Source organism: Cavia porcellus, unplaced genomic scaffold, assembly GCF_034190915.1.
Source record: "Cavia porcellus strain 051 isolate PalLab524CR breed Dunkin Hartley unplaced genomic scaffold, mCavPor4.1 scaffold_24, whole genome shotgun sequence".
Taxonomy (NCBI): Eukaryota; Metazoa; Chordata; class Mammalia; order Rodentia; family Caviidae; genus Cavia; species Cavia porcellus.
Genome location: NW_026947507.1, coordinates 14,850,836 through 14,878,733, shown reverse-complemented (window position 1 = coordinate 14,878,733; position 27,898 = coordinate 14,850,836). Strand labels below are relative to the sequence as shown.

The window sequence follows — 27,898 nt, the reverse complement described above, 5'->3', positions numbered from 1 at the left end:
GACCCTGTTTCAATAAATAAACAAATGGGCTTGGAATATACCACAGCAGTAGGGTGCTTGCCTAGCATGCATTAGACTACCACTGGTTCAATCCTAGTACCAAAATAAAACAACTCTTTAACAGTAGCCAAAATGAGACATAAGAAGTTTAAACTGTGCAAGTCACAAAGCTAGGAAATGACAATCTCCACCCAGAATCCTTGTTCCTAACTTTTAAATGACATTGCCTCAATAATGTGACTCACTTTCTGAAATCCTCTTTATTCTAATTACAAAAATAATGATAGCTTGGTGGTCTTAAGTGTATGATTAAGATAAAAACTTTAGAATCCATCTTCTACGTGAAAGATTTTGAGAGTACCAGACAGTTTTGTTTCCCAAGTCTTTATGAAATCCTGGAGGAGGAATCATTGTGTCCTTGGTTGATGTTCTTTCCTACTAGCCATGGGCTTTGACTTCTTACTTTACCTAAACTGTTACCATTTGGTCATTTGTTTTCTACAGTTTTAACTTCTGTGGATATATCTGCTGTTATGGCCCTTCCTGTTCACTATGGGGGGTGTGTGTGTGTGTGTGTGTGTGTGTGTGTGTGTGTGTGTGAATTTTTAAAATTTTATCTTTACTACCATTTTATTTTCAGAGTTTTGCTCAGGTTATACAGAGTAATTTCTCAAAGGGACTTTAGAAAGAGAGATGGGGCCAAAAAGCAAAAAGAAAATATGTCATTCTTACATCTTTGAAACTTTTTCTAGATTACCTTATATTTGTACAAGTTAAAGTTGAACCCCAAACATCTCTGAATATATGAAACTCACAGTATCAAAGTTTTCACAGCTGTGATCAATATGGCTTCATTTTTCTTTCAGTCTGCTTAGTAATGTCCTATGCATAAGGACATAATGTTCTGAAAAATAGCGATCGTTCCCCACATTTTAAAAATGACTCAATAAAGCCCAGTGAAATAAGATACAGAAAATTAGAAACCAGCAATATATAAGAGAACAATACCACGATGATAACACTCATTTTCTAAAATGTATGCAAGTTTCATATGTTAATAACCCCAAACTCCAAGATGGCCAATTTATTTTTAAAACAAGAAACACCTGTTCATTATCAACCATAACAATAATACATTTAATTTTAGAGAATCTTTTTGGCAGCTGATACTAAGCCATATTTTAAGATTTAAAATAGTTTTAATGTATTCTAATGGGCTTCTTATGAGGCAGGAAGGGAATATATTAAATGTTTCTTAACTTTTACTGAAGTTCAATGAATGCTAAATGTACATCTTACATTAATTTTAGCTATTATTTTATCAAATTATAATTAATAAAAAAGAAGTTTAATAGTTCTGTTACTCTCTATGATCTAACCAAGAAAAAATTAAGAGAGAATTACCAGAGACCTACTAATACAATGCATTTTTGAAAAAGCGGTTTTTACTTGTGATTGAGTGTAATAAAGAAACCTCACAGGTAAATAAGCTATGAACAGTCATTCAGTTCTCTTTCATATAGTTGACTCCACCCATTTTTCTTATATACATGTGATCATATATAGTTACATTTAAAAGTTAAATTTAAAAAAACTAAAATTACAGAACAAAGGAATTAAAAGTAGCAATTCAACTAGTTCTTTTGAAAAAGTGAAAATATTAAAGAATATATAAATGGAATGTTTGGTATAAATTTAAGTGTTAAAATATCTTAATCTTTTGTAGTAACTTGTGTCTTTATCTTTCTCAGACTTGAGGCTTTCACTTAAGATCATGCTTTTTTCTAACAGTTAACTCTTTGTAAATGAATATCAAAGCAAATTATGTTTGTTATCATCTCTAGTTTGGGCCTAATTTTTTTAAATGCATATAACTAAAAAATTTAAAGTATGAATGTTCAAAGCACGTGGTTGATAAGAGGACTTTGAGATACTCTTGCCATGTTATTACTTTTAAAAAAATATAGCATGCAGCTGAGTGCGGGGGCATATGCCTGTGGTTCTATTGACTCAAGAAACTGAAACAGAAGGATCACAAGTCTGAGGGTAGCCTGAACAATTTAATGATACCTTGTCTCAAAAAAAAAAAAAAAAAAAAGAAAAGAAAAGAAAATTAAGAGAACTGGCGTTCTATTTCAGTGTAGGAGCACTTGCCTAGCATATGTGAGGCCCTGGGTTCCATCACTTAAAAAAAACAAAACAAACAAACAAAAAAAAAACAAGATACAAATTGTGGACAAAGAAAACCAAATAGTGTGCCTCCAATAAGCGAATTTTACTCCTTTTTTAGTTAATTTCTTAGAAGAGCAAGTGTGTTCTTTAGGCACAGGGCACCTCCATAGATACAGATTGTTTTTTTAAAAAGTTAAAGTTAAAAGAAATTAAAAGGGAAATGAACATAAATGAGAGAGAAAACTGTCATTTTGTAAGCAAATTAAATTTTTGCTGACATTGAGATATCTTAAAATCATATTTAATCTTACTAGAAAACCTCCAATGGACATACAAATACTACATAAAAACTGACTCTCCAGGGGCTGGGGATTTAGCTCAGCGGCATATGCACCTGCCTTGCAAGCAGGCAGTTGTGAGTTCGATCCCTGGTACCGATAAAAAAAAAAAAAAAAAAAAAAAAAAAAACTGACTCTCCTCCTCCGTAGTAATAAGGCATAATATAAATAGGGATTTATGAGATGTCTTCTCAAAGTGTAGGACTTGCACATTCATCCTAATTTTCAGATCTCATGGGAATGTGTATTTTTTATATTATATGACTTTAATCAAAGAGGAAAATAGTCCAACGTGAGGTGGGCAACCATGTGACTCATTAATTTTGTTTTTCACTCCATGTTAGCTGCTATACTGCTTAAATAATGGCTTTGGAATAGAAATAAGATTATATATTATTTGGGAGATTATATAGGTCTCAATTATAGTCTCAAGAGCAGTATGTTTGTGCTTTTATTTCTTAAAAAAAAAAAAAAAAGAAAAGAAATAAGAAAAACAACCCAAATTGTTCTGGTTGCCTAACACAACTACTGGAAACATTTGTATTCTTACATATCCTAAATGCTGATCTTGTCTAGCTCATATAAACCTTCTCTGTAAGAATCACAAATCTTCAGATAATCTACTATATCTTAGTAATTTATTTTCTGTCAGACATATAAAACAAATCTTGGTAAAACATTCCAGTAAAAAGGGAGAGGGGCTGGGGAAAGTTTTCCACTGTGGTATGCGCTGCCTTTTCTGGAACTACTGATGAAACACAGATGTTTGAAAGTGCCCACAAAGATGGTTAGTCAAGATCAGAGTGATTCCTGGTTAATCTCTGAGACCTAGTGCTTCCATTCTGTTTATCAAAATATATTGCCTTCTTTTGCTGAATGAATTCAACTGAATTTACAACTGAAAAAAATTGAATTAAAAACACCCAAAGTGGAAATTGAACATATTAGAATTTCTATAGTAGTTTATTTATTGTGCATTTCTTACCAAAATGTTTCAAATATAATCATTTTGGGAATAAAGGTGTCTTTTGACTTTAAGCAGTGCCAGTATTTGTGTGTGAATCATTAAGTTCAGTTGTTGGATATTTGAAATATTTTACAGTGACCAAAAAAAAAAAAATGGGCTGAGAAAAAATTAACTGGATAACTCCTTCTCCATACTCACATTGGAGAACCACTGAAATTGTGGTACCTATGTAGTTATGAATCTTTGACTTTATAGAACTAACAAATAAATTTGCTATGCTTAACATTTCATAAAATAAAGGAAAAAATTTAAGACATTTTTCAAAGATAATGACTTAAGGACTATCATTACATTCTTACTGCTTTTAAAAAAGAAGCTAAAACAAAATTGGAATTTAGTCATTAATATTAATATTTTGTGGTCAACTAATTGCATTTCAGAATATTTAACTCATTTTTCAATGCCTTAATATCTGAAACCCTTATGTACCTTAACTACTACTGAATAAAAACCTGTTTTAATTCCATTGCCTAACAAATATTTTAAAATTTTACACAATTTTGAACCCAGAGCTAATAATTTTGGAAGTGAAATTTACCATAATATGATTTATTGTTGAATTTATAGAATAATTCCAGGATTTTCAGGAAGAAAACATAACATATTCACATTCATTATCTGCTGAAAAAATATTTGATTTCCAAGTGTATTTCCAAAATATTTGCTTTTCAGTTTTACATATTTGTATTTCTAATTTTCTTCCATGCTGGGGCATCTGTTCATGATTTCTAGCTTACTTTACAGATCTTTTTGTGTTAATGTTTGGATTTGATATAAAAATTCTTTATGTGCTGAATGACTTCTAGAGATCTACTCAAAAGACTTTTTGGATTCATAAATTTAACTCAAATCATTTTTTTTCCAGTTGGTAACATAGTCAACTTGTTACCGAGGCCCATTAATAAAATCTGTTTTGTTGCTTTTGTTTTTACATTTGGGCTGCAAAGATATTAACGGTTGAGACCACAACTGCTGTCTTACTAAGAATGTGTCTTTTAAAATACAACTTTAATTTCATAATACAGAGAGAAAATCTTACACAAAGAGACAACTTTTCTTTGTTCTAAGGAAAGATAATCATATTTTGAGAGGAACTTAGCCTTTGCTAGAAAGAGGAAGCTGGATTCCATAGGACAGAAATTCTTGGCTGTCTTTTCTATAACAGGATTATTATTCATTAAGGTAAACGTCGGCCTGTGATTTGAGTTATATGTATTTTCTGTTAATTCACTTAAAAATGGTTGCCTTCAATGTACCTTCCTTGAAAACTGTAAGTCTACAGGATAATATATGCACCCATCTTTATCTATGGCTATAGAAAATGACATAGATAAATATCATTTTGTGCTAAAAATAAGCCTATAGTGATACAGAGGTCAGCTTTGTGTCATGTGGTACATAAAACAGACTAGATTTTGAGTCATGACATCTACATAAAATGTAATAGTGCTGAATTTTCATATTAAGAGGTTTTGGCTCTAGGAATTCAGACACACACACAGTATGGCCCCAAAAGTCTTGCCAAGAAAGTTGAGTTTAAAATGTTGGGGAACTGATCCAAGAATAGGCCTCAAACATGTTGCATTCATTACTCGCAGCTGTGTACATGTGAAGTGACTTTTTAATCCCACCTACCAAAACCCTATCCAGTGTGCTGTCACTTTATTTTTTTGCCAACTTGCTGACCTTTCTGTTCCAACAAAAGGAAAATGTGATTGACAGATGGTTTTCAAAACATTTTGGCAATAAAAAATGAGTCCTAATGTATTTGTTATAAATACAGCATATTTTTAAAGAGGCATTTCATATAAACTCAGTTTTCATATAATAAATATTAAGTAAACAAAGGTATGGAGAAAACCAACTCGGATTCAGAGAACTAATGAATACAACCACGAGTGCTTTTGGAAAGTAAGGTTACTTATATGATAATGATGTTTTATAAAGACACTTGACAGTGAAAAGACAAAGAAGTAGAAATGGAAGAAATGAATGTCAATCACCACGTGCCAGCAGTCATTCAGTCAAGTTTTAGGAGAGTAGATGAGCATTAAGAGATACCATAGGTACTTAGTGCCACCTGACTAGGTCACCTGTTCTTTCCTTTTCTTTCTTCTTCCTCCATTGTAACTGATACTCTCCTACTTTAGTTTCAGATAAGACGCTTCCTAAGGAGTGGGTATCAATCAGTGGTAGTGCATGTAGTTTCAACCCTTAGCACTGAAAAATAAATCCCAAAGAGAGGATTTGAGCAATTTAACTAGTGTTCATGCAGAGTATGAACACAGTATGGCCATAATAGGAGCAACTATCATGCCAGACTATTTCACAGACACTGGCTCTGCCAGTAGCATCCTTTCAGTCAGCTACTGAGTCTATCAATCAACTACGGCCAAAGTTACACAAAAATGCCTGGAAGCTAAGCAGAGAATCTAGAGAGGGACCTTTGGGTAATCTTATTTAGTTTGTACAGTCCCTATATCTTACCATAAATATATGTATTAGAATAATAAAATATATATTTTTGAAATTTAAGATTCATTTAAAAGTACTTATTTTGCACAATTTCCCTAGAACAGTATTTGAATGTTTCCAAGAAGAAATAAATAATACTAGACCAAAGAAAAAGGAGAATAAATTCTATCGCTGGTATTTTTCCAACTTCGGGTCACTAATTCTTGCTAAGAAAATTACATTGACATAAATGTTTCTTGGTTCCAGTAAACATAAAGGGTAAATATTATTTTGTGCATATGCAAATATGCATGACATATAAGGGCAAAGTCCTGTATTTTCCAGGGCTGAGAAATTCTCTTTTATTTATTAACCCAATAGATGATGAGGCAACTTCATTCCAGAGATTCTCATCAACTCCAATACATTTGGGGTTCTTTGTTGGGGGTACCACCTCCTCCAAACTCATGACCTTTTATGCTTGCCAGGCAGGTGCTTGTGCTGCTGAGCTAAATCACCAGGCTCAACTCCAATAATTTTGTTGATAATTTTTATTTTTGGATTTCATGACTGTTGATATTCCAAAAATAAAAGAGTAATCTTTGTGTCTTCCAGATTAAAAAAAAAAGTTATTTCCTAATTCACAATAACTAATTTGTCATTGAAATAATGATTCCATGTTTTCCTGCATCTTTCTTCAAAATATTGTAGGACTGCTAAGCAGTATTATTTGATACTGTTGGATATTTAAAACTAATTTTTATTTATAGCTGCCAAATCTTTTTAATTTCAATTATGTTAAATCAGTGCTTAATTCTACATTTGATTATGAAATATTTGTGTGTACCTCTATAAATTATGTAAAAGTTGAGCATGCTGGTGCATATCTGCAGTCCTAGCCCTTGGAAGGCTAAAGCAAGAGGATCACAAGTTAAAGGCCAACCTCAACAGTTTATAAAGACCTTGTCTCAAAAATAAAACAAAAAAAAAATAAGCAAACAGCATAAATTTCTTTAATTATGTGATCTTACCATAAATGTATGTATTAGGATAATAAACTATATATTTTTGAAATTCAAAAATTATGATAAAGTAGAAATATTCAAATACCTCATTATTTACATCATACCAATAGTTTAAATTCTTTAGATTCAATATAAGGGTTTTTTTTTTAATTTTTTTGTCTTTTTTGTTTGTATTGGTACCAGAGATCGAACTCACGACCGCACACTTGCAAGGAAGGTGCTTATGCCGCTGAGCTAAATCCCCAACCCCAATATAAGAGGTTTTTGTTTATTGTTTTTTGGATAGGGGTCAAACCCAGGAACTGAGTTAGGCAAGCACTCTACCAGAGCTTCATCCCCAACTCAGTTTTTTTTAAATAATTCATTGCTACCAAGTACAGTGTCACACACTTGAAGTCCCAGTTATTATTTTGGAGAAAGACAAGAGAATCACCAGCTGAAGCCCAGGAGTTCAGGATCCACCTGACAACACAGCAAGCCCCTGTCTCCAAAAAATATTTTGTTTAACATGACTAATTGAATTTAACTTGTCCATTAGGGCAAGGAGTAAGACCATTTTTCCTTAACAGATCAAAATTAAATCTATTAGTTTTGAATTTTGAAAAATTTCTAGATCTCTCTTACCATGTGTCTTAGACACTGTCCTTTTTGCTGAACATGATGTCCAATGTTGGCAACTTAAAGGAAGATGCTTATTTAGTTTCACAGTTAAGACCCTGGTAGCTGGCTCCAGAGCAGGGTGGTAGAGTATGACGGAGGAAGGCTGCTCACATCATGGTGACCAGGAAAAAGAGAGCAAAAGGAGAAGCTGCGAGGGAGACAGACCCTTACGGGTCACACCCGCAGTGGCCTGCCTCTAGCCAGGCTCTGCCTCCTGAAAGCATGTCAGCTATAAATTCGTCAGTGCAGTAATCCATTGATGAGTATAGACTGATTCACTGATGAGTATAACTCCTTCATGGTTCAACCGCCTTCCAAATGCAAGAGACTTTCGGGGGATACCCAAGAGCCAAACTATACTATCACGGAACTAAATGACTCTGTAGCGGTTACATTATATTATGTGCAACACTTTAAAATTTGTCATAAATACCACTTATACACCAACATTTACTCATTGATCATATATACTGAGTACTATAAGAGACTGAACGATAAGTAAAATATGACTCCTACCTCTGGTTTCTACTATATTTTAGCACTATGATTTATTGGAATGTTTTAGAAATCATCTCATTTAATTCAATTCAATTGAAAACAATTCAATGACATAGGAGCTATGTTATTCCTATTTTAAATATGTACTAGAGGCTCAAAATATTATTTTCCCACAATCACAAGTCTAGTAAGGAGAAGGAGCAGAATTTGAACTTAGGTCTGACTCTAAGTGATGTTTGTTTTCCTTATGTCTCAGTACAGTGCTGCCTCAGAAGTGTATGATACAGATATATTTCTTTGGTCTGGAGAGTAACATAATGTGTGGAAGAAACATTTAATTTATTTGAATTTGTTAACCAATGTAAAGAAAATTGTTATTGGCTATTTCCTCAGGAAGAAAGCAAAGTATGTATGAAGGGTAGTAGCTGGCTTATTTTTAAGCATATATTCAAGGGAGCACTGAAGAAAGGCAGCATTTGAAGATTCATAAGGAAGTGCAAGGGCTGAATGTACAACAAGTAAAAGGTCTTACTAAGAGGATTAAGTTGGGCTTTGTAGGGAACAAAGTAGAGATATGAGCAGGTTGTGTTTTTAAAAGATAACTTTGGTAGCAATGGAAAGAGTATGCTGTGTGAGTGAGGGAAAGGTGAGAAAGAAAACATTTAGAAACTTATTAAAAAGTTCCGGTTATAAGATGATGACAGCCTGCTTCTGGGAAGTTAAGCTGATATCTTAAGGATAAGTAAAAGTCTTGAACAGAAAAAGAGGAGGGACATTCAAGACATATTTAATGGATAGAAGTGCAAGATGGAGGATGGGTGTGCTTAGCAAATATGAGGCTCTGAGTTCAATCCCAGCATCAATAAATAAAGAGGATGTAGGTAAAAGAAAGTGCAAGTACAGGATACGATGTGGATTTTATTTAAGAGTTGTAGGAAGAGAATTAAAATTTCTATTTTTGTCAACTAGGTGGAGAGCTAAGATACTAAGTACATGTAAACTGAAGTACTAAGGAAAAGAGAGGAAGTGACTTTGGAAATGAGGATGGAATATAAAATATTCGACTTTGAAAATACTGCATTAGAGTTGCTAAGAGAAAGTCACAATTTTCTATAGAAATTGTGTTCTAATACAATCAAATAAGGAAGAGCTAGAGAAATATAGACAGGAAGAGATTCATGTTGACTAATTGGACAAGAAGGTGCTAGAAGATTACATCAGTTGCCAAAGAATAAAGAACATATCTGCATACAAAATGTAATTAAAAGTCATTTCAAATAGTTTTGAGCTCAAATATGTTGTATGTCACTTTGTTGGACATTTAACTAAATGTATATAATTTTGATGTTTTTCTTATAATTCCTTCTAATGTGTGGGTCTTTATGTTGAGTTGTAGTCAGATTAAGTATTTTATACATTCATTCATTTATTTAACCAGTTTAATATTTAATCATGTTTAATAGTAATAAATTAAGACACTATGGATAGTTTAATAAGTGTTGTAAGTGTTATGTTTTCTTAATGTGGTAAATATGTGCAATAACCAAGTGGCTGCCCATCAGGAGGAGACAGGAAAGATTTCAGAACAGGAAGAGAAGACAGGTAAGCTGATACTTGAAGGACAAGTAAGAGTAGGCAAGGGAGAATGCTATTCTAGATAAAAGGTAGGATAAAGTCGTGTGCCAAATGCCAGAAAGAAAGCTAAAGTTAGGACTTTGGGAGAGGTTTGATGACTGTATGAGTGTTATCCTTCTGGCAGTGGGGAGCCATGTACAATTTTTCAATCAAGGAATGGATATGACCAGTTTTGTTGTTGTTGTTGTTATTATTGTTTTTTTCTTTTATTTTTTTCTAAGTGAAATAGAATGGAATGTGGCAGAGGAAGACAAAAATAGAAGCAATAATGAGATTGCATTCAGGCAAAAAACAATGATTATATTAAAAAGGTAGTTACTCTGGTGATAGGAAAGGTGCACTGAAAGGGACTATTGGTTGATTTGATGTGGGGAATGGAGAAGACAGTGCTGATAAAAGAGAAGATATTCAAGACTGACGTCCAGGCTTCTGTCTTTAGGATTTGGGTGAACAGAAAGATTTCATTCACTGACACAGGTAATGCAGGATGAGATACAAGTTTGTGAGAGATAATTATCTTATCCTGGAACATGATGCATTTAAAATTCCTATGGGCACCGCTTGTTGAAGATACTTAGCCTGACTGAGAAGTGAAATCATGAAATAAAATAATGTCTAAGCTAGGCCATGAGAGATGGCAATGATTACGGAAGACAGAGATAGAAACAAAAACAGAAGGAAAGGAGGGGAACTTAGGTCGAGGAAGCAATATTACATACACATATGTAAGAAAATAGATAAGACGTATGTAAGAACAGTCAGACTTTGAGATACATGCTAAGACTACACTGGTACTCTTAAATGAAAAGCTAAGGAACTGGATTTATTCTGTGGTCAATAGCAGCCAATAAAGATTTGAGCTGGGAGGAGCATTTGCAAATAAATCATTAGGAAGATTGAACCGGAATATAGATTGGAGTGGGATGCAGAGACCATCAAGTAGATTATTGAGGTATCTGAGATGGATATAGTGAGATTTAAAAGTAAGGTGCTTTCAAAAAGAAAACACAGGCAGAAGACATCACTAGAGGATGATAGTACAGTAACTTCTAACTGACCGTGAGAAATATTGGAAGAGAAGATAACTAGAAAAGCAGTGCTAACTTTGAGATAAAAGGGGAAATCAAAAGAGGGCGTGGTCTAGGGAAACACATAGCTTTCTCTGTATGTAAATGTTATGATTGCACTTCGTGGAATTAAAATTGAAAGAAAATTTTAAGGGTTTTTGTTTCCTGTTTTCTTTGAGTTTACCAAATTATATCCATGAATCCAGACCAGATGACATTTTTCTTGTACTACACACTATAAGAGAAGAACTTAGAAATCCATTTGGAGGAAGACTCAGAGTAAGCCTCGCCAAGGGTGATGGCCGGTCATCTTTGCTGGCGTGGCCTGAGCTGGGCGAGCTGAAGGACAGCCGCAGCAGCTAACCCAAGGTTTCACTCTTTCCCTTCGGCAGTGACCTACGGAACAGTGGGCACAGGAAAGATGTGGGAATGTTTCCACAGGGATTGCTAAGACACAAGTAGACTTGGTATCTTTGAAGTCTATAAAAATACAGTTCTGGATGTATCCCAAAACAGTCTCAGGCAAAGTCAAACAAATCAAGAAGACTAAATGCCATTTCCACTTAAGTAGCTGTCTGTTCTACAGGGTGAGGGGGAGTACTGTCATGGTCTTTGCTGGTGGTCTTTGCCAGTTCTGTGGTTTTTATGAAAGTTATGGTTTTGTTCAAGAAAATCAGTTCTTTTTGGCAGACCCTAACAAACAGCTATTTTTTTTTCAATTGTATTGCTTGAGACAGTCTACAAATACAAGGTTTATTGCATAACTTCTTCTGTCTTCAGTGTTTATATTGCAGGTGATTTTTTTTCCTTAGCGTTTTCCATATAAATTGGTTGTTACTGTTTTCTTTTTTCACTAAGAATCTTTATTCCAACAAAAACTGTTTTAATTTCCAATAAAAAGAAAGACAGGAGACCCTAGCCTGTGGATCCAAATGTTAAAATGCTTTGTAAAATGGGGCAATTGGAAGCTGCTTGCAATATGGAGATTAGACATTCTGTCTCCAGCTTGGAAACACGGCTGGCATCAGTGGAACAGGCAACTGGTTGCCTGCCTGCCTTCCTTGGGCCAGATAAAGGCCCCAGAGGGAGCAGCTGCCAGCCAGGAGAAGTGTGAGAAAATAGGAAATTGATTTGAACTAGGATAAGGAAATGGGCATAAAAATGAATTCAGGAATTTTCAAATATCTCCTTTTTGGGCATTTTGTGGTTGCTGCCTCTGCAAATAAAGATGATCATTTGTTTTCTCTCATGAAAGTATGTTTATAAGAAAGACCTGAAGTTGATTTATTTCTTCATAATCAGAGAAACTGAATATAGATTTACATTTTACTTTTCTGGAAAGTTATGTTGATCCTTTATATGTACAACAAAAAGACACGGAATATCATAAACATACTAATTTTAAGCACAGGAAAAGTTTTTCTATTAGATATAATATTAATTAAATTTCATATTAACCAAAGGTGGCAGGGTAGTCTCATGTTTGACTCTGAAGGTCTCAGAGAGTCTAATTTTCTATTAACAGTGATTCTTTTGCTTTAACAGCTGCCTTTAGGCACATCTTAATATCTGCCTATTTCTTTACTCTTAGGAGCTAGGGGAGGAGAATAATGTTAATAATATGAAGGGTCATTAAGAAGTAGGGGAGCTATTTCCTTTGTGTGAATATATATACTTCCAGGTGCATAACCTTATGAATATGATATCCTGGGAGAATATCAGAGAAGGTAGCAGGGATGCAGGAATACAGGACAGGAACACAGCTTTGTCTGTTTGTAGGATTCTGCTCATTCTCTGCTCTGTGAGATGACAAGAGGTGAAGCAGGAGCACCAGTTTCCCTTTAGGACTGATGCTTGGTGATGTTGTACGATCTCTTCTGCCAGGAAACTGGTGTTATGCTCTAACACCAATTACTTAGAGCTTCCTAGTTGTAGAATACTTTACTTGAAGTGGCTGAGAGGACAGAGTTACTACAAGAGTCCCTCCAAAATACACAAATCATAGCCATTAGAAGAGACCCTGCAAAATATAGTCACACGCTATACAGTGTCATTCAGTCAACAATGAACCACATTCAGGAAAACAGTCCTATAGAATTGTAGTGGAACTGAAAATTTCCTATTGAAAGTGATGATGTAGCAATCATAACTTTATAGTGCAGCCCATTACTTGTGTGTTAGTGGTGATGTTGGTGTAAAAGTTATTGGATTGTCAGTCATATAAAAGCATAGCATGGATAATTATATAGTACATAATACTTGGTAATGAAAATAAACTACTATATTAGTGGTTAATATATTTACTATGCTATACTTCGTGTGAGCCAGGACTTGCTATGTAGCTCAGGCAGGACTTGAACTCACTATGTAACCCAACCTGGCCTTAAGCTTGTGTCAGTTCTCCTGACTTAGACTCCCAGGTGTTGGAATTATAGGTTTGCACCTCTGTGCCTTGAACCATACTATACTTTCAACCATTATTTTAGAGTATACTCTTTCTATTTATGAGAAAAGTTTACAGTATGCCGTGTTACTCTGCAAACACCCTTGTATATTTTGTGCCTGCTGAGTCTCTTAATTGCATCGAGGGATACTATGTGATTGACCTACAGAATCTAGATTTGTGTGTAGCATTTACATTGTGATGGAATCATCAAATGACATGTTCCTCAGAATGTATCAACAGATGAGAATATGTACGACTTAGGTAGGAAGAATAAACCATATATTATAGGGCTGCAGTTAAATCCTTTTCACCATCAGCATACTATAAAATACAATTCACAAATTTTGTTACCTTCCTTGGCTCCTAAAACCTCTCCAGTGCTATTCTTGCGAAGGAACAAACTTCTCACCCTTATTTATCACCTCTTATGTGCTCTGTAACGTGGCTAATACCTTAACATACAGAATATTAGCACACAGAATAGAATAAAGAGATAAAAATAGATGTTTTGTAAATCATGTCCATATTAAAAAATCTACATTTGGAAATGGCTGTGTGAGGCCATGAATTCATTCTTCAAAATAAACAAAACCATGATCTATACATTTATAATGCTATGATGCTATAGTCCTAGACAGGCAGCAAAGTAGAAAGGTTGGAAATGTGATTGAGAAGGAAAAACTAGTCTAAAGTGTGGTAAAAAAAGATACCTGTTAATCTGAATTTCAGCCAAAAATTTCAGTAGTACTGACTATGAAACTAAAATTGCTAGAAATAATTACAAGCAATAGAATAAGCTTTTAATGGCGTAAGTGCCTTGCTATAATGCAGGATTTTTCTCCCTAATCATACATTTCTATTAATCATAATCTGTACTGTACTTCTTCAGTTAGAAAATTTTTCATTTTAACTATTCTTGAGGAACCGCGCCAGACATTCCTTGAAGCTAAGTTTACTCAACATCCATTGTAGAATACAGACCCCAACTATACTCAAGTTGTATTTGTACCTAACTTTGAGAGCTCTTCTGCTTATACTGGCTGCTTATCTGAATTAAAGCTATCTTGGACTCTGTAGTTAAAGTGACAAAGTGATTTATTGACCTAATGAGTAATACTATGAAATTAATTCTAAAATACTCTAAATTGTTCTGCCTTAATCTTTAAAGTTCGTTTGAATGATCACACTGCACAAAGCTTTTCTTAAAAATCTTACAAAGGCCTTTGGCCAAAAATAATATACTTCTGCCTATTTTCACAGTGATTCCCATTTCAAAATCAAATTCCCACCATGAATGGTGAGACATCTGGATGACGTGGTGTCAGAATCTCCACCTGGATACTTGCTTTAGTGCTTATGATCTTTTGTTTGCTGTGGCCACAAGAGTTTTGCTCTTGTGCTTAACATCAATTAAATAGATGCCCTTGTTTTCCCTTTCAGTGACTAGATTTTTTTGCAAAATATTCTCTCTGAACTAGTTTACCTAAGAGAAAAGTAATCCTAGCCATTTGCTGTCACTCAAAAGCTGCAAGCATTTAAGACTAGACACACGACTGGAATTTTCCTACTTAACATCTTCTGTCTCTATGTTTTTTACTGTTCTTTCTGTCACTGTTTTCTTAAAGAATTCATCTCTTCTTTTGCAATATATAATATGTATTTTTGGATGATTTCTCTTAATTAAGCCGCTGAAGTTGTCTCTAGCAAGATCCTAAAATTTATACTTAATTCTTACAAACTGAGACAGGCCCTGTTTAGAAATTTGCCCTTGAGAATTGGTACATTTTTCCTTATAGAGGATTTTAAATGATAGAAATACAGGGGTTTTCCCCCCAAGTTTTAAACTAGCCTTGCCCTGTGAGGATTAAGGAAGCCATTTCATATGAAAATACCTAAGATGTTTCTGTTTCGAGAACATGAGAGACATTCAATAAATGTGAATGGAATTCAAATCTAGAAACTTTGAAAAGCAAAAACAATGATTTGTATATTAGCTCTCTTCATTTCCCCTCTGTCTACTTGCTTTTCAACAACCATTAAGTCTGACATTCACCCCATTACTCTGCCAGAAAGTGTTCTCTTTTAGGTCACAAATTGCTTCTTCCTGCCGATTTTAAGAGCTTTTTTCTTCATTAAACATAAGTATTAATCTGCAACATGGAGCTTTGTTGCATCACATACTCTAACCCATTTTGAGTCACAGTTCTTGAGAACTCTCCTCCAGAGCTTGACACATTACACCACTGCTTATCTCTGATTTCCTAGAGGTAGCCTTCTGCCTCCCTGGTGGCTGAACCTCTTTGTGGCTCTGGTACATGAGCATCCCCTAAGATGCAGGCTTAGCTCTGTGCTTTCTCAATGTGCTCACTGCCTCTGAGACTCATCGACACTCGTAAATACCACGGTTATGGAACTGCGCTAATAAATCCACGGACCAAACCAAATCCCTCCTTTCTGTCTTTGTCTCCCTGGCACTTTTAAGCAGAAGTATCCAGCAAAATGCTCACTTTACTCTGTTTCCTTTCTCTAAATCATCTGTCTTCTCAAAGAACTGTCTTTTCTTCCTTGACTAGGTCTCTCAACTAGGGCTTGGTTCTTAGCTACCTCCACCAGTTATCAACAAAGGAAGTTTAATAAAAGCCAGTAAAATAATGAGAGATTGAAGAAGTAGACCCATGAAGAAATAGTAAAATAATGATAGAGTTTAGCAAGGCAATGTGGATTTTAAGGGAAGATTTGAAAATAATCATCTTCAAGTATTTGGAGACCCTTCCTAAGAAAATGATGACCAGCTGTTCTTCATTTCTACTCACTGATTTCTAGTGAGACTTGTGGGCATAAATTGTGGCCTTAGAGATGTATGTTAGAGGCTCATGAAATTGAGTCAGCCTCAATAAACAATGTGAAATATTGTAGTCTATTGACAGAATTGATATGGCATGGTGGCACATTTTTTTTTAATTGTTTATTGGTACATTTTAGGTATACAAAATGATCACACTCATTCTAGGGAATTTTACCTGTACATGATGTAACTTGATGCTTTTTTCCCCCATTCCTGTACCTCCATTCAACCCCTGTTCCCCTCCTTATTTACACAAGCTTTGCTTTCATTTTTTCCTTGTTACTTTGTAAACATTCATCTATGTGTGATGTAATTTTGACAGGACTGTATTTGAGCAACATGCAAGAGATCATATGCTCACTTTTACAATATTGTGATTTTTATAACTAAAAATATACATATATCAGAGTTTTCAAAATAGTGACCTTGAACTATTAATGGTGCTACGTACCATTAGGTTACAGCTTCTGTCCTTAAGATGTTTATATTAAATTAGCGGTGTGTGTGGGTGAGCTAGAGTGAGAGAAAGAAGGAGAGCAGGAGGAAGAGAGAAGAGAGGAAGAGAATATGAATCATTAATTTCAGAATAGTGTGATGCATACAAACAACTGAATGGTTTTAATTAGCAAACAGCTAATCTGGAATTAGCTGTTTCTCCTGATCATCCATTTAACCATCAATAAATTGGTATTTATTTACTGTCTGCTTTGTGTTACATGCTAGAGAATTAGCAAATAAATGGTGCCCACCCTCATGTATTTAGGGTATGGAAAGAGCCACAGAAAAGGAGTCAGAAGAGTATGGTATGTTGGAAGTTAGAAAAGGATATTTACAAAGTCCATCGGGAACACAAAAGAGAGACCTCATACTGTTCTTGAATCACAAAAGTCTCAAAAAAGGAAATGAATTCTTTTTTTCTTTTGGCACTAGGGATTGAACCCATGGATTTTACACTAAGCTACTCCCCTAGTGCTTTTTATGTTTTATTTTGAAGGTGTCTCACTAAATTATCTAGGCTGAGCTCAAACTTGTGATCTTCCTGCTTCAGCCTCCCAGGGTCCTAAGATTACAGGCAGAGAATGGCTTCTAAACAACAATGAAAAAGTAGATTGGCCTGGTAAAAAACAGATATACCCCTCCAAAATGTATTCCTGTTTTAAGACCTGAAAATAAGATGAGCCCCAATGGTTGCAAGAGGATACTTGCATCCAAAATAACATATAAAAGTATGTGCACAAACATAATGTTTTTACAAGAATCATTAAAAACATTCTATATGTCTGTCTTGAAAATACTTGAAATTAATACACATCAATTATCCAGATTTGTCTGCAAATAAAAATATTATTAAAAACTATTTCCAATAATTATCTTAATACATATTGTTTTGGTTTTGGTTTCTTGGTTTTGTCTGTTTGAGCAAAGTCTTGCTATACTGTCCAGACCAAACTTCAACTTGCTGTATAGGCTCATTTGCCCTCAGACACAGAATTCTCCTGCCTCAGTCTCTTAAATGCTGGGATCACGGGTGTATTTCATCACAGCTGGTGTACATTTTGATAATATAAATTTCTAAGGGTAAACATGAATGTTTATGTGATTTGTATGTTCTGTTCACTTGAGAAGCATTTGGCCTATGCATAGCTATTGCCTCTATAGAAACTAGCCTAATTATATCACTTCATTGCCAGTCATCACTGAATGATTTGGTGTGGAAACAAAGTACGTATAGTAATATATTTAATTACAAAGATGCTTTTTGATATTTAACTGAAAATTATTTTTGAAAACTAATGTTTTGGTGAATGGATAGAAACAATCATTTGAAACAAATAGCCCAGATAATGTTCTCTAATTAAGACACTTGTTTTTATTCATCGCATCTACATTTATGAAACTTAAACAGTCCATGAATGCATACAAAATACCCCTCCAACGTGTATTCCTATTTTCAAGACCTGAAAATAAGATGCACCTCAATGGTTGCCAAGCATGGACAAACACTGCCCTCGCTGGGTGGGCCTAGGAATTATGAGTTTTGCGGCCCGCAGACCTGCACTCTGCCTGTTGGCCACACCGGTACTTCCCAGGCATGGAGCCTTACTGATTCTAGGCCTCTATGAACTTCTCTGTCTGTTGAATGCTCTCTAACATTGTCGTGAACACCTGGTGACTTGACTTGACCTTTTTACTATGTATTCTACTATGTATTCTGTTCCTGGCATCCCTATCCCCAGCTCACTCTTGCTGGCCATCTGGATTTCTCCGGAAGCTCTGCCTTTCTGCCTCTGTCCAGCTCTCCCCACCAGGTGGGAATTGATCTCCTTTCCTCACCCTCTTCCTTCCCACTTGGACATTAGCCAGTACTGGGCTGACGCTTCCCAAACCATTCAGATGCAGAGCAACGCTTGGCTGCCCCCTGCAAGGCACCCAGACCTCATCAGGCACACCTAGATCCTGTTTCTTCTCTTCCCTCCTGTCCAGGCTGCAGAGCACGCAGCAGGACGCTGCCCAAGGTCATCTGAATTAGGACAACAATAAGGACCAGTTCTTTTGGCATACAGCAACTGTGATTGGCTATCTAGAGGACAAGTTTTAAGCCTTGGTCATGTATCAGGTTTCAGACTGCACTTTTATAAGATAAGCTAATACCTTTAAAAATACGAAAGTTACCTTTTAGAAATGGGTCATTTAAATATGGGTCATTTCAGATGGTTTGTGAAATAAATGTTATACTGTCAATGGGATATGCTATAGGATAAATTAAAGAAAGAACCACCTAGATATTATACTGGTCTTTTAGATTTACTGTAGACATTTTTGAAAAATTATGAATTATGAATGCAGGACTTTGTTTTCAAACCTTTACTTTTACTCTAGTATAGGTGATAATTTAATATTTTTAAAAGAAAGGCCCCAGAGTGGGGTGTGATGTCATACACCTATAATCCCAGCACTTGCAAGGTTAAAGCAAGGTTAAAGGAGGATTGAAAATTCCAGGCCAGGCTGGGCAGCATAGCAAGGTCAAGGCCAGGATAGACTACCTAGGGAGACCTTGTCTCAAAAATCAAAACAAATCAAGCACACAAACAAAAAGCATAGGCCAATAAGTATGATTTTAAATATAGCTTATGTCAGTTTATAACAGTAATTAGTAATTAGAAAATTACTGACAGAATAATACTTTGTAAATCATAAGATAAAATATAAAATTTTATTCATGGCAGGGAACTGAATTAGTTGTACAATTTTTATGTACCAATTGATGTCAGTGCATTGCTATATATAATGGTTTCTTTTGCATACTTATTTAAAAACAGAAACCTTATTTGTACATAAAGTCATAGTTCTTAACAGAGTCCATTTAGACAAATTACAATGACAGACACATAGTGATCTATGATGATGACTAAACAAGTATTTAGGAATATATTTTGATCGTTTCTTTGGAGAGGATTCTCATATTGACACTATTTGATAATCTATACCTAGAGATAAATGCAAAATATAGGAGAAACAAGGAACTGTGCCTCTTATCAATGTCTAAAATTCATACCATATTTTTAGATCATTGATGTAGCTTATCCTGATAAATTGACTTGGAAGGTGAGCCACTTTCTTAATATCACTTTTGGATACTGAGTTGATACTGTAAATATTTATGCAAATGATTTAGTGTCAGGCTTAGGAGCCCATCAAACATATAAACTACATGGTCCTGTTTTTGATAACATTAAATTTGTTTGCTCATCTATAAAATGGGATAATAATATTACTTACTCATAGGTACTTAGAAAATTAAAGAAAAGTGGTATGCATTGAGCTAGGAATAAAGCTCAATGACAGTGCTCGCCTGGTACAGTATTCGGAAAGCCCTGGTATTTCCCCTCAGCCCTGGAAACAAATGTGTCTTGTGTTCAATATAATGTTAGTTATAATATGAGCTGCTCACTGTTTGCTTTTATCATAGTCATACATTTACTGTAGTTGTACGTAGTTGATTTGGGGTTTTGTATTAGCATCGCTAACAATATGGCTTTGGTGCTTAATAATTAGCAGGGAAACTAATCATCTCGGTTTCCATTACATTCTGATTTTTCTTCAAGGTTATTGGCCCGAGCAGAGAGAGAGGTCAGAAACACTCTTAACATGAAGATAAGTTGGTGCCAGTTTGAAGTAACTGCTCATTCATGGACTTTTTTTTTTTTTTTAAATACAATTTGCTTTGATTTGGTTTGGTTCATACATTTTTAAAAATCTTCCTCGTGGTGTGCAGTCATTAGGCTTTTATGCCTAAAGAACTGAATTCAGTTATAAGTAAAATTCATTTAATATTGCAAGTATGATTCCATGTGGTTATTTATTCACAACATAAAATAGCCACATAATTCAACATATTTAATAGTGTCTGCTCATGGAACTGCAGGGAATTCTGTAGATCTTAGACAAGAAGTGCTTAAGTTACGAAAGGCAGTATCCATAATGCTAATTATCCCTGACATCATCTATATGGCAAACTACAGTACAGGAAAATAGAAGTTAAATGTGTGCCTTGTGACTACACATCTCTGTGGAACTCCTTGGTGGACTCCTGCATTTAAAAGAAGGCATTGATTTAATGCTTGGATGGGTGTGGTCACAAACCCCTGTGTTTTCTTGGAAGATGCGTATGGAATCTATCCTTCATATTTCAAGCAATAGAAATAGTTTAAAGCCACATCTCTCCTTCTGCCTCTTCCCATGGGCTGCTGCTCTGCTACTGCTCAGCTTTGTTCAAAGTAAATCCTTGATAATTCTCGGGGGATATTATCCTTGTCCAATTCGAAAATAATTAGTTTTGTAATAAGAAAAAAGTAGCACTAGACATACATGTAGATAGAATATTCCTATGAAGTCTAATATTAATAAAAATTTGTCTAACCTGGTTCTGATATTTATACGTGGGCAATGCTTAATTAGCATTTTGAATTGGAATTTTAATAAATGCTATCAATCAATGACCAATTTACATAGCATTAATCTGGGGAAATGAACATGCCACGTATCGGTCTTCTTGAGATTCATCTTGACCCAACCAGTGATTTAGCTAAGATCCTAGAATATTTCATTTCTCCTATTAATGTTCATTTCTCTGTGTTCTGATGTTTTATTTTAGTACAGACCTGCAAATTTGTGGTCATCAAAAATCAACAGAGAGATTTCTAAAGCTCAGGCAAGCTTCCTGGTCTTAGCAAATTTTAATTGTGTAATAGTCTTCCTATGTAATTTTGCTAAGATTCTAATCGAACAGTTTCTTCAGTTGAAAGCTGTTCGATCTAAATAGTTTTTATTTGCAATTATTTCAGGTGATCCCCCCCACTAGGAGAGTGACAAGCATTACAACTATATATGAAAGAATCTTTTTCAAAATATTATGATTTAGAAAGGTATTTGTTTCAGAGCTTACAGCCCTTTTGGTGGCCCGCAAAATGTCTATTGTTCTGTATTTGACCCAATTTTACTAAAGAGAAAGAATTTTAAAATCGTGAAAAAATTTCACAGGTTTGTCTGTCACAAAGAAATGTGTAAAATTTAAATGATTGCTCAGAGTTTAATTTCTGTACTATCTTAATAATGTCCCAGTAAAGGGTGACTCTATTGATCTTTAAGAGAAAAATGCACAGGATGTTTGTTATCATGTTGTAACATGATATGTTTGATGAGTTGTGATTTTAGCAGACCGAGTTACTGAAAGAAAAAAACATACTGAGGCGTAGAGACTGCTCAAAGGTGGAGTAACACCAGGTGTGTGTGTGACGATAGATAGGTAGGAAATCGAGAAGAAAATGTCTCCACAGAGAGGCAGGGAAGCCATATTCACATTCTTGTAGCATTATGTATAAAAAGTGACAAAAGTCAAGGTAAAGTGATATGTCAAAAAAAGAACGAAGTTACAGTTTTGTTGAACCCTAGGAGTGTGGAAAGAATTTAGTCTACTGGAGGAAAGCGACTGGGAGAAGAGAAAAATTGTAACTGCAATCTTCTAATGATAAAGGGAGAACACTTATCCTGCCTGATAGTATGTTTTGTTTGGTTTAAATTGTATTTAGGACCGTTAAAATGTGAAATGAGAGCTAGTGATGGTGTATTGATTGATAATGGTATTGTGATAAAGTGCTGTTTTATTTATAAAAAATACTCGAGTTTGGAGGAGTTGGAAGAAAACATCGGTAAATGTAAAAATTCATGAGCAGTCATTCAGTTCTCAGTGTAATGGAGGAAGAGGCTGAATGGTGTAGATAGAATGTTCTAGAATAGAAATTAAAGGAAGGCTAGAGGCAAGGCAAAAATAATGATAAAAGCGGACCTGGAGGGGAGGAAATGACAATTTTTTAAATACAAATTTAAGAGCCACAGTATTAAGGTTTTTTTTTTTTTTTTTTTTTTTTTTTTTTTTTTAATTTAAAAGTAAAGACCACCACAGGAGCTGGGTGTGCACACCAGGGCTGTCCGGTTCTGGCGCATCCTGCAGTGCAGGGGCCCCAGGGAGCCTCTCTCCGGGGGCGGGAGCCCGCCTGACCCTCAGCGCTCACGGCCCGGGACCGTGGCCAGGACTGGGGCGGAGGGCGGACGGAGGGGCTGCGACGGTCCCCCGGCGTCTCCCCGCGACCCCTCCACGTGTGCCCCGCAGGGCTGGGCTCGCGCGTGGGCCCCGCTGCGGACCTCCCGTGCCCGGCTCCCCCGCGCGGCGTCCCGCGGGCCCCAGGTCTCCGCTGGGCCGAGACGCGGGGAGCCGGCATCGCCCGCGCCGGGCTCCAGTGAACGCCTCGGCCGTGCGAGGCGCGCACGGTGGCGGACCGGGGTCCGGACCCTTTCGCGGGCTGGGAAGGAGATTCTTTTGTGAGAACTGGAAAGTAGCGCGCATGGAGAAGCTCCGTCTGCGAAAGCCGTCGCAGCCTGGAGACCCACGTCGGAGAATTGGGCTGCTTCCCGGCCCCGCGGGCGGGTGCGGCGGCGGCGGCGGGGGGGTGCGGATGCCTCCAGCCAGGGTCCTCCGAGCACGCCGGGGAGCGGACCGCGGGGCCGCCTGCACAGCCTCCGCTGGGGCGCGGCGGTGAGCGGGTAGGACGCCGGGCCGCGTGTGCGCGCGTTGCCGCGGCTGGGGCGGCCGGCGCGGCGGGCGCTGGCGGGGCGGCCCGGCCCGGCCCGAAGGGGTTAAGCGCCGCCGCCGCCCCCTCCGCGGCCGGGTGTAAACAGAGGAGCCTCAGCCTATCATGTCTGGCTGCCGCTCGCAGCCCGAGCCCCGAGCCCGGCGCTGTAACACGATACGCTCCAGACCGAGGCAACTTGGCAGCGCCGGGCTCGGCTCCGCACGGCCACAGCGAGGGCGCGCCGCGGAAAGGTGGGTGAGCGGCGGCGGCGGCGGCCGCGGCCTGGGGCGGACGGGCGGCTCCTCGCGCGGCTCCTGCTCCTTCCCTCGCTCGTTCGCTCCCGGGCGTGCGGCGGCGGCGGCAGCGGCAGTGGCGACGGCCACAACCGCGGGGCGCTCGGGGCTGGCGGCCGCTGCGTTCGGGGCTGGCGGCGGCCCCGCTCCTTTGCCCCGGGTGGTGTCGGAATGGGAGGAGGCTCCGCGCGCGGGTTGGAATCGGTGCGGAGACGGCATTAGCATCTGAAATGAGGTGGCTTTTTAACCCCTGAGGGGCCGAATTTAAGGATTTAGAGAGGTGAAAGCTGAACTTTCTCGATTACTCTTTGTCACCCGGAGCGGTACAGGTAGCCGCGGGCAGAATGGAGTCTTTTGTTCCCGGTATTTTTTAATTAGATGGATTTTTAAAAAAATGAATAGCGTATAGTCCCAGCCTGTGAGGTAAAGCTGTCTTTTTTTTTTTTTTTAACCCCCCTGCATTCTGCGAGTTTTGCTGTAGACATATCTTATCGAATTCGTTGGGAGCAATAATGATTTTGGGTAATTTAAGTCTGAAATGTTTAAAATCTGCATTGAGCTTAGATTCATCAGCCATTTGGTTCCATTAACCGAAATCCATCATACTAATTGCTTAGTGGGGGGAAAGGGTGCAAAATAATCACGCTAAATTAAAAGAGGTTTTTCGCCTGCGAAATACTTAGTGTGTGCTGCTTTTTTTTTTTTTTTTTTCCCTGAGGGTTTTGCAGATCAGAGTATAAGAAATTCAACTTTGTGGCTATGCTGCGATGCAGGTTACTCCTGTGCAAAAAAGAGTTAAGAATGGTTGGGGAAAACTTATGCAATATCTATTAGAGTTTAGGAAAAACCATTTGCTCATTTTGTGTGTGCATTTTAATAAAATTAAAGGTCTGTGGCTGCTCTCAGAATGAGAAATCACATTTCCTCCCCCTCTCTGCTAGTTTCTCTCTGTGGAATATCTTATAAATTATATGTATGCTACTTGTATACATATATGCCTCTGTCACAAAGTCATTTTGTTTTCGAGTCTAATATAATCAAAGCCAGTGCCTTAAGATGGTGTAGTTGAAGATTTGAGCCCCTTCCACTAAAGTGGAAATACTTTCAGTAATTGAAAGCAGATTCACGTCTGGAGTTGTATAAGCCAACGTTTTCATTTTTAAAATAAACCTTTGTTCTCTGGTTTTAAATGTTTCTGAGAGCCATCCAGAGATCTCTGTGTGCTAATTGTTAAAGTAGTCTTAAAAAAGGATTGGAAATATCCAGAAAAGGCATTTGTGAAATACAGTTAACTTATGCCTCTCAATAGGAGCATATTTCAGTGCAGCATGTACTGTCTGCGCCCCACATTTTTCCCCCCACGGATTCCCAGGTATTGTAATGCAACTGTAACATTGAAAACCCCAAAACCTCAAGCAGAGTCTATTTTCAAAGGTTTAAAAACTTGAGCCTTTTTGTTGTTGTATCATTTTATCCTGTGATAAACACAATTTGATGATAAATGTTAATTTTAAAAGATGCTTAGTATACTTTAACTGATAGACTGAACCGTAAACTATATGATGACAGATCGTTAACCTGGAGGATTCTTGTCTCATCTTTTGGGGGCTACATGTTCAAGCTTTAAAAAAACTGATTATTGAAGACCGAAATTAGGATATATTCTAGACAAAGAGGGAGTCACTTGATCTCCTATTAGCCGTGAAGATAAAAAGAATGGAGATATTTGAGTATCACCTTCCTTCTTGAAGGAAATTTAAAATGAATTGTGTGATTATGAGGAAAAGTTAAAAGGGTTGTACTTTGAACAATGACAATTGAGATGAGAAAAAGTAATATTCTCAATGTTCTAATTACTAGTTTCTTAACCTGTTATATTGATTATTAATAAAATGTGGACAGAATATCACATGGCAGTTTAATTTCTTAGAAGCTACTTGGTAGCTGTATATTTGACCATGTTTTTTGGGCTGCCTGATAGTTAATCATTTGAGCACGTTATGAGGAAGTAACTTCATCAGGACTTAAGTGCTATTCTCATTATTATTTTTCATGGGAAAGTTATCTTTTCAAAAAAAAATCAATATTTGAGATACTCACTAAGTCTTTGCCAAATAAAAGCTTAATAAATTTTGACTGTGTCGCATGATGTTTCTTAGCTACCCCTGGCCTAGTGTGTGGCATGGTGGAGTTTAGTTCTCAGAGATTTAGAAAAAGAAACTTACATATGTCTGAACAATACCATATCTTTGTCCAAACATTTAAAGGAATCTTTTTGTGACTTCTATTACTGTTAGTTTTTATGTCTTTATATTAAAAAAAATTTTTTGGTAAGAGAGAGATACAGATCTTCTGTCACCTGAAATAATACATTCAATTTATCATGTGACTTCTGTCTTTCATAATACGGGCAAGTGGCAAAGGAGGTACTGTCTAAATACAGTGGTTTTGATAATTAATGCCATAAAATAGATTAAAATGCTGTATTCCAGGTATTCATTTCCTTAAAAGGGCCACCAGAACAGCGTTGCTAAGCACCCATCACCACTGCAAGTAACAGAAAATGACCCAAATTAAAGAACCTGTTCTAAGCTGTATTCTTGCATTTTCTAAAGTGCATTTCAAAAGGTTTAACAAGACTCATTCAATTAGTTGAGAAAAAGGATCTATTTTCAGCTCTGATCAGCAATTAAGAGATTGGGCTTTGGAACATCAGTTCTTTATGTTGATAATTTATTTTGTTTCTCAGACTTTAACTAAATAATTGTGAATAAAAATTTTTAACAAACTACTTTTCTGGCAGTCCAGATGTAATGCTAAAACTAGGATATATTTGTTTAAAATTGTTATCTAAATTATTTAGTTTTATATTAACTTTTCTCATTTTAAGAAAGTTTAAATTTTGTACTAATATGACATATTAACTTCACTATGAATTTCTTTACAGATTTTATATATACAAATATATATACATAATTTACATATATATGGCTGCAGTTATTTTATCTTTGCATAAATACGGGTACTTTGCCTCTAACGTTTGAGAAATATAGTGTTTTTCCTTATGGATATTTGGATGTTTGAAAATAATATCATGGAAGTAGACAAACAAAGAAACAAAGTAGATAAATAAATTGGGGCAGTACTTTTTTTAACCTGAGAGTGAACTGTCCCCTTCTGGATTTGACCAGAAATTCTAAATAGTTATGGTTAAAAACCTAGATCACAACTATTAGAGTGTTCAATAAGTTAGATAGCACAGTGACCTGTTTCTTAGCTAGTACACAGCAGTCCAAACGGAGTTGTGAATTTACTGGCAGGCAGAATGGAATGCAAGGGAACAGGAAAGAGGAGTAAGATGATTCCTAAAAGTGTAGCTAGGATTCTGAGCAAGATTTTTACTCTATCACACTGATCTGGACAAGTGTGAAGCAGGCAAATACAGATTTTTACATTATCAATCATAAGTGCTGTTTTGGCTATAATCTTAGATAAAGTGATTTCATGTATCCTAAAACTGAGTATTTTAAAGCCAAAATAACACTTAATATATCTTTCTTCTAAAAGAGATAGTTTACATTAGAAATTCATTGTTTAGATTTATTAAATTGCTTGTCATTACAGCATTCTCTAGCAATAGATAATGTAAAATATATAAAATTTGTATGACTCAATTGGAGTTTTGTCTAGAACGAATTTATTGTATATTTATTTATGTCCAAAGTCTTTTGAGGTTCCACATCAGGTATTAGAATGCATAATTTTTGCCACATCAAAGTTCCTTTTTCCTCAGACAGTAACTATGAATGTGTAGATATTATTTATTATATGTATCTAAGCTGGTTAGAAGTGATGCCTATTTTAATACTTAAGACCAGTTATTTAAAAGGTGATGTTTATATGTTAACCTTCTACAAACCTAGCTTTTCGATTACAAATTCTGTACTTACATTTTGAAATTCTACTCTTAATTTTTACTATATGATGGTTGAAAACAGCTATCTCTTTGGCATCCCAGGATACTTTTATCATAGATGTTAGTGATGATAAAATTATTTCACAAAGGAAGACTTGTAATTCAAAAGTACACAAATAGTTGAGAGCAAATCACATTTAAAATTATGTTTGGGAAACCACATGCCATAGTACTTTTTAAAACTGTTTTCCTCTTAGGGTTATCCCCTCCTTTAATATATATATATATATAATATATATATATATATATATATTTTTTTGTCTTTTTCCTTTTTATTGGTACTGGGGATCGAACTCACGACTGCCTGCTTGCAAGGCAGGTGCTTAATGCAG

General features: G+C 36.2%; 1 protein-coding gene across 21 annotated transcripts in view; it reads left to right on the top strand.

Moving 5' to 3' along the window:
- Tenm3 (teneurin transmembrane protein 3) overlaps positions 1 to 27,898 on the top strand; it is a 2,467,413-nt gene that overhangs the window by 2,111,392 nt on the left and 328,123 nt on the right. The window contains exon 1 of one of the 21 annotated variants that reach the window (XM_063234716.1): positions 22,958 to 23,268. The exons of 19 other annotated variants lie outside the window; for them this stretch is intronic. The gene's annotated coding sequence lies outside the window, so the exon portion shown is untranslated. Of the gene's footprint in view, positions 1 to 22,957; positions 23,269 to 23,376; positions 23,549 to 27,898 lie in introns of those variants that run through there. One more of the 21 variants, XM_063234717.1, reaches the window with a different exon arrangement.